General features: G+C 44.5%; 1 long non-coding RNA gene across 1 annotated transcript in view; it reads left to right on the forward strand.

The window, feature by feature from the left end:
* LOC307181455 overlaps positions 1-874 on the forward strand; it is a 947,438-nt gene extending 946,564 nt beyond the window's left edge. The window contains exon 10 of the long non-coding RNA XR_013826785.1: positions 802-874. This is a non-coding gene — a long non-coding RNA (uncharacterized lncRNA). The remainder of the gene's footprint in view (positions 1-801) is intronic.
* Positions 875-7,603: the final 6,729 nt, after the last annotated feature.

Genomic DNA, 7,603 nt, shown 5'->3' on the forward strand with positions numbered 1-7,603 from the left:
GGCCCAGTGTGGTTCTGGCACGGCACGCTAAGCCTTTGGTTAATTCCTCTTCTTGGTGGGAAATGAGAGTTCAATTTGCCCGTCCAGACACCTCCAGCTAGTCTCTCATTGGTTCTCCCTATTCCTGTTCATCTTCCGCAGAAATTGCAAACTGGGCCAAACAGGAGGTTAAAGGCTCTGACTCTCCAAGTGGGGAGAGTGTTAGTAAAGCGTCTGGAATGTTGTACCCGAGTACCAGGGGACGAAAACTGAGACATATTGGAACACGTTTCCCGATCACACGGTGGATCATACTCTGGGTTCCACATGCATGTTTTAGCTGAAGGAAGAATCCCTTAAACCTGGAGAGTTGAGACCTATGGAATGGTTACCATGCAATATAACTTCAAAGGGTCTGCATTTGCTCACCGAACCTCACCAATCCTATCACTGCTGCGTTTATGCCGCTGTACACACGCTTGATTCTCTTTCGGAGACATATAAATCCATAGGTTTTAAGATTCTTACTAGTCAGGTATATTCTTAGGCGTTTAATATGGGGTGTTGAGTCCACTTCGTTGAGCAAGGAGTAGCTCTTGTCTATTACATATTTGGCTTATGGAACGGTATCTGTGCTAATTTCAATCTCTGGTTTTATGCAGCACCCCAACTCACCTTTCCCCTTAAGCAAGCATAAGTTGGCTTTCTACATTTGAGACCCTGTTCTGTTTTGTAATTCAGTTCCTGTGTAGCCAAGTTTACATTCCGTGTATTAGTGATATCTTATGATGTTTCTTTTCCTGTGTGACTTATTTCACTTAGAATCATCATACCTGAATCCACTCATTATGCTGCTACGGGCCTGATGACATAGATGTCATTGCTGAGTGATATTGCATTGTACGTAAGTACCACAACTTCTTTTCCATTTTTCGCTTTCTGTGATATTGAACTTGTACTGTAAACGAGGTTCTTGTAAACAGAGCCGTCCCAAACTTTGGGGTGGCTGTGTCTTTTTGATTTTAATTTCCCTAAGCTATAGGACTATAAGTGGAAGTGCCCTAGGCTCTGTTGGTTTGTTTTTTAGATGTTTCAGGAAACACCATACACTGCTCCCCAGTGGCTGTTGGCAATTTACATCCCGCCCATCAGCATAACAAGGCTCCCAGTTCTCCATGGCCTGTTCTGCCTTTCTGGATTTTACACTTTTTTCAGATGGCCCTTTTGTCGGGGGTGGGGGGGGGGCAGTGAGACTTCATTGTAGTGCAGATTTCCTTTGCAAGCTTGCTTGGTTGGCCAAAAAGGGCGTATGCGTTTTTTTCCTGAATATATTCAGGAAAAAACGCATACGCCCTTTTTGGCCAAGTGCATCATTGTGGACGTTCTGCCTCTTTTCCTATGCTTTACATGCAATTCCAGTCTACCTCCTGAAATCGGTTGCCTGCTATTCTGCCCCGGTTTCAAGTCCTCTTGGCAGCCTTACTTCAATGTATTTTTGGACGATAGCTGTCATTTATAACTCTGCAGGTTTGTGAATGACAGTGCCCCTGAGCTCCTTTCTTCAACACGCTTTCTTGTGAGCTGGCCGCAACACCGCAGGATTGATTCAGGCCCTAGTGTGGTTCCGGCATGGCAAGTTGAGCCTTTGGTTAATTCCTCTTCCTGGTGGGAAATGAGAGTTAAATTTGCCCATCCAGACACCTCCAGCTAGTCTCTCATTGGTCCTCACTATTCCTGTTCATCTTCTGCAGAAATTGCAAACTGGGCCAAACAGGAGGTTAAAGGCACTGACTCTCCAAGACGGGAGAGTGTTAGCAAAGCGTCTGGAATGTTGCACCCGAGTACCAGGGAACAAAAACTGAGACATATTTGACACGTCTCCTGATCACACGGTTGATCATACTCTGGGTTCCACATGCATGTTTTAGCTGAAGGAAGAATCCCTTAAACCTGGAGAGTTGAGATCCGTGGAATGGGTACCATGCAATACGACTTCAAAGGGTCTTCATTTGCTCACCGAACCTCTCCAATCCTATCACTGCTGCGTTTATGCCCCTGTACACACGCTTGATTCTCTTTCGGAGACATAGCAATCCATAGGTTTTAAGATACTTACTAGTCAGATACATTCTTACACGTTTAATATGGGGTGTTGAGTCCATTTCGTTGAGCAAGGAGTAGCTCTTGACTATTCCATATTTGGCTTAAGGAACTTTATCTGTGCTCATTTCAATCTCTGGTTTTATGCAGCACCCCAACTCACCTTTCCCCTTAAGCAAGCATAAGTTGGTTTTCTACATTTGAGACCCTGTTCTGTTTTGTAATCCAGTTCCTGTGTAGCCAAGTTTACATTCCGTGTACTAGTGTTATCTTATGATGTTTCTTTTTCTGTGTGACTTATTTCAGTTAGAATCATCATACCTGAATCCACTCATTATGCTGCTACGGGCCAGATGACATAGATTTCATTGCTGAGTGATATTGCATTGTACGTAAGTACCACAACTTCTTTATCCATTTTTCACTTTCTGCGATATTGTCCTTGTACCGTAAACGAGGTTCTTGTAAACAGAGCCGTCCCAAACTTTGGGGTGGCTGTGTCTTTTTGATTTTAATTTCCCAAGGCTATAGGACCATAAGTGGAAGTGCCCTAGGCTCTGTTGCTTTGTTTTTTAGATGTTTCAGGAAACACCATACACTTCTCCCGAGTGGCTGTTGGCAGTTTACATCCCGCCCATCAGCATAACAAGGCTCCCAGTTCTCCATGGCCTGTCCTGCCTTTCTGGATTTTACACTTTTTTCAGATGGCCCTTTTGACCGGGGGGCAGAGAGACGTCATTGTAGTGCAGATTTCCTTTGCAAGCTTGCTTGGTTGGCCAAAAAGGGCGTATGCGTTTTTTCCTGAATATATTCAGGAAAAAACGCATACGCCCTTTTTGGCCAAGTGCATCATTGTGGACGTTCTGCCTCTTTTCCTATGCTTTACATGCAATTCCAGTCTACCTCCTGAAATCGGTTTCCTGCAATTCTGCTCCACTTTCAAGTCCTCTTGTCAGCCTTACTTCAATATATTTTTGGACGATAGCTGTCATGTATAACTCTGCAGGTTTGTGAATGACAGTGCCCCTGAGCTCCTTTCTTCAACCCGCTTTCTTGTGAGCTGGCCTCAACACTGCAGGATTGCTTCAGGCCCTAGTGTGGTTCCGGCACGGCACGCTGAGCCTTTGGTTAATTCCTCTTCCTGGTGGGAAATGAGAGTTAAATTTGCCCGTCCAGACACCTCCACCTAGTCTCTCATTGGTTCTCCCTATTCCTGTTCATTTTCCGCAGAAATTGCAAACTGGGCCAAACAGGAGGTTAAAGGCACTGACTCTCCAAGTGGGGAGAGTGTTAGTAAAGCGTCTGGAATGTTGCACCCGAGTACCAGGGGACGAAAACTGAGACATATTGGAACACGTTTCCCGATCACACGGTGGATCATACTCTGGGTTCCACATGCATGTTTTAGCTGAAGGAAGAATCCCTTAAACCTGGAGAGTTGAGACCCATGGAATGGTTACCATGCAATATAACTTCAAAGGGTCTGCATTTGCTCACCGAACCTCACCAATCCTATCACTGCTGCGTTTATGCCGCTGTACACACGCTTGATTCTCTTTCGGAGACATATAAATCCATAGGTTTTAAGATTCTTACCAGTCAGGTATATTCTTAGGCGTTTAATATGGGGTGTTGAGTCCACTTCGTTGAGCAAGGAGTAGCTCTTGTCTATTACATATTTGGCTTATGGAACGGTATCTGTGCTAATTTCAATCTCTGGTTTTATGCAACACCCCAACTCACCTTTCCCCTTAAGCAAGCATAAGTTGGCTTTCTACATTTGAGACCCTGTTCTGTTTTGTAATTCAGTTCCTGTGTAGCCAAGTTTACATTCCGTGTATTAGTGATATCTTATGATGTTTCTTTTCCTGTGTGACTTATTTCACTTAGAATCATCGTACCTGAATCCACTCATTATGCTGCTACGGGCCTGATGACATAGATTTCATTGCTGAGTGATATTGCATTGTACGTAAGTACCACAACTTCTTTATCCATTTTTCGCTTTCTGCGATATTGAACTTGTACTGTAAACGAGGTTCTTGTAAACAGAGCCGTCCCAAACTTTGGGGTGGCTGTGTCTTTTTGATTTTAATTTCCCTAAGCTATAGGACCATAAGTGGAAGTGCCCTAGGCTCTGTTGCTTTGTTTTTTAGATGTTTCAGGAAACACCATACACTGCTCCCCAGTGGCTGTTGGCAATTTACATCCCGCCCATCAGCATAACAAGGCTCCCAGTTCTCCATGGCCTGTTCTGCCTTTCTGGATTTTACACTTTTTTCAGATGGCCCTTTTGACGGGGGTGGGGGGGGGCAGTGAGACTTCATTGTAGTGCAGATTTCCTTTGCAAGCTTGCTTGGTTGGCCAAAAAGGGCGTATGCGTTTTTTTCCTGAATATATTCAGGAAAAAACGCATACGCCCTTTTTGGCCAAGTGCATCATTGTGGACGTTCTGCCTCTTTTCCTATGCTTTACATGCAATTCCAGTCTACCTCCTGAAATCGGTTGCCTGCTATTCTGCCCCGCTTTCAAGTCCTCTTGGCAGCCTTACTTCAATGTATTTTTGGACGATAGCTGTCATTTATAACTCTGCAGGTTTGTGAATGACAGTGCCCCTGAGCTCCTTTCTTCAACACGCTTTCTTGTGAGCTGGCCGCAACACCGCAGGATTGCTTCAGGCCCTAGTGTGGTTCCGGCATGGCAAGTTGAGCCTTTGGTTAATTCCTCTTCCTGGTGGGAAATGAGAGTTAAATTTGCCCATCCAGACACCTCCAGCTAGTCTCTCATTGGTCCTCACTATTCCTGTTCATCTTCCGCAGAAATTGCAAACTGGGCCAAACAGGAGGTTAAAGGCACTGACTCTCCAAGACGGGAGAGTGTTAGCAAAGCGTCTGGAATGTTGCACCCGAGTACCAGGGAACAAAAACTGAGACATATTTGACACGTCTCCCGATCACACGGTTGATCATACTCTGGGTTCCACATGCATGTTTTAGCTGAAGGAAGAATCCCTTAAACCTGGAGAGTTGAGATCCGTGGAATGGGTACCATGCAATACGACTTCAAAGGGTCTTCATTTGCTCACCGAACCTCTCCAATCCTATCACTGCTGCGTTTATGCCCCTGTACACACGCTTGATTCTCTTTCGGAGACATAGCAATCCATAGGTTTTAAGATACTTACTACTCAGGTACCTGCTTAGGCGTTTAATATGGGGTGTTGAGTCCATTTCGTTGAGCAAGGAGTAGCTCTTGTCTATTCCATATTTGGCTTAAGGAACTTTATCTGTGCTCATTTCAATCTCTGGTTTTATGCAGCACCCCAACTCACCTTTCCCCTTAAGCAAGCATAAGTTGGTTTTCTACATTTGAGACCCTGTTCTGTTTTGTAATCCAGTTCCTGTGTAGCCAAGTTTACATTCCGTGTACTAGTGTTATCTTATGATGTTTCTTTTTCTGTGTGACTTATTTCAGTTAGAATCATCATACCTGAATCCACTCATTATGCTGCTACGGGCCTGATGACATAGATTTCATTGCTGAGTGATATTGCATTGTACGTAAGTACCACAACTTCTTTATCCATTTTTCACTTTCTGCGATATTGACCTTGTACCGTAAACGAGGTTCTTGTAAACAGAGCCGTCCCAAACTTTGGGGTGGCTGTGTCTTTTTGATTTTAATTTCCCAAGGCTATAGGACCATAAGTGGAAGTGCCCTAGGCTCTGTTGCTTTGTTTTTTAGATGTTTCAGGAAACACCATACACTTCTCCCGAGTGGCTGTTGGCAGTTTACATCCCGCCCATCAGCATAACAAGGCTCCCAGTTCTCCATGGCCTGTCCTGCCTTTCTGGATTTTACACTTTTTTCAGATGGCCCTTTTGACCGGGGGGCAGAGAGACGTCATTGTAGTGCAGATTTCCTTTGCAAGCTTGCTTGGTTGGCCAAAAAGGGCGTATGCGTTTTTTCCTGAATATATTCAGGAAAAAACGCATACGCCCTTTTTGGCCAAGTGCATCATTGTGGACGTTCTGCCTCTTTTCCTATGCTTTACATGCAATTCCAGTCTACCTCCTGAAATCGGTTTCCTGCAATTCTGGCCCACTTTCAAGTCCTCTTGTCAGCCTTACTTCAATATATTTTTGGACGATAGCTGTCATTTATAACTCTGCAGGTTTGTGAATGACAGTGCCCCTGAGCTACTTTCTTCAACCCGCTTTCTTGTGAGCTGGCCTCAACACTGCAGGATTGCTTCAGGCCCTAGTGTGGTTCCGGCACGGCACGCTGAGCCTTTGGTTAATTCCTCTTCCTGGTGGGAAATGAGAGTTCAATTTGCCCCTCCAGACACCTCCACCTAGTCTCTCATTGGTTCTCCCTATTCCTGTTCATTTTCCGCAGAAATTGCAAACTGGGCCAAACAGGAGGTTAAAGGCACTGACTCTCCAAGTGGGGAGAGTGTTAGTAAAGCGTCTGGAATGTTGCACCCGAGTACCAGGGGACGAAAACTGAGACACATTTGAACACGTTTCCCGATCACACGGTGGATCATACTCTGGGTTCCACATGCATGTTTTAGCTGAAGGAAGAATCCCTTAAACCTGGAGAGTTGAGACCCATGGAATGGTTACCATGCAATATAACTTCAAAGGGTCTGCATTTGCTCACCGAACCTCACCAATCCTATCACTGCTGCGTTTATGCCGCTGTACACACGCTTGATTCTCTTTCGGAGACATATAAATCCATAGGTTTTAAGATTCTTACTAGTCAGGTATATTCTTAGGCGTTTAATATGGGGTGTTGAGTCCACTTCGTTGAGCAAGGAGTAGCTCTTGTCTGTTACATATTAGGCTTAAGGAACTTTATCTGTGCTGATTTCAATCTCTGGTTTTATGCAGCACCCCAACTCACCTTTCCCCTTAAGCAAGCATAAGTTGGTTTTCTAAATTTGAGACCCTGTTCTGTTTTGTAATTCAGTTCCTGTGTAGCCAAGTTTACATTCCGTGTATTAGTGATATCTTATGATGTTTCTTTTTCTGTGTGACTTATTTCAGTTAGAATCATCATACCTGAATCCACTCATTATGCTGCTACGGGCCTGATGACATAGATGTCATTGCTGAGTGATATTGCATTGTACATAAGTACCACAACTTCTTTTCCATTTTTCGCTTTCTGTGATATTGAACTTGTACCGTAAACGAGGTTCTTGTAAACAGAGGCGTCCCAAACTTTGGGGTGGCTGTGTCTTTTTGATTTTAATTTCCCTAAGCTATAGGACCATAAGTGGAAGTGCCCTAGGCTCTGTTGCTTTGTTTTTTAGATGTTTCAGGAAACACCATACACTTCTCCAGAGTGGCTGTTGGCAATTTACATCCCGCCCATCAGCATAACAAGGCTCCCAGTTCTCCATGGCCTGTCCTGCCTTTCTGGATTTTACACTTTTTTCAGATGGCCCTTTTGACCGGGGGGCAGAGAGACTTCATTGTAGTGCAGATTTCCTTTGCAAGCTTGCTTGGTTGGC

Source organism: Stenella coeruleoalba, assembly GCF_951394435.1.
Source record: "Stenella coeruleoalba genome assembly, contig: scaffold_111, whole genome shotgun sequence".
Classification (NCBI taxonomy): domain Eukaryota; kingdom Metazoa; phylum Chordata; class Mammalia; order Artiodactyla; family Delphinidae; genus Stenella; species Stenella coeruleoalba.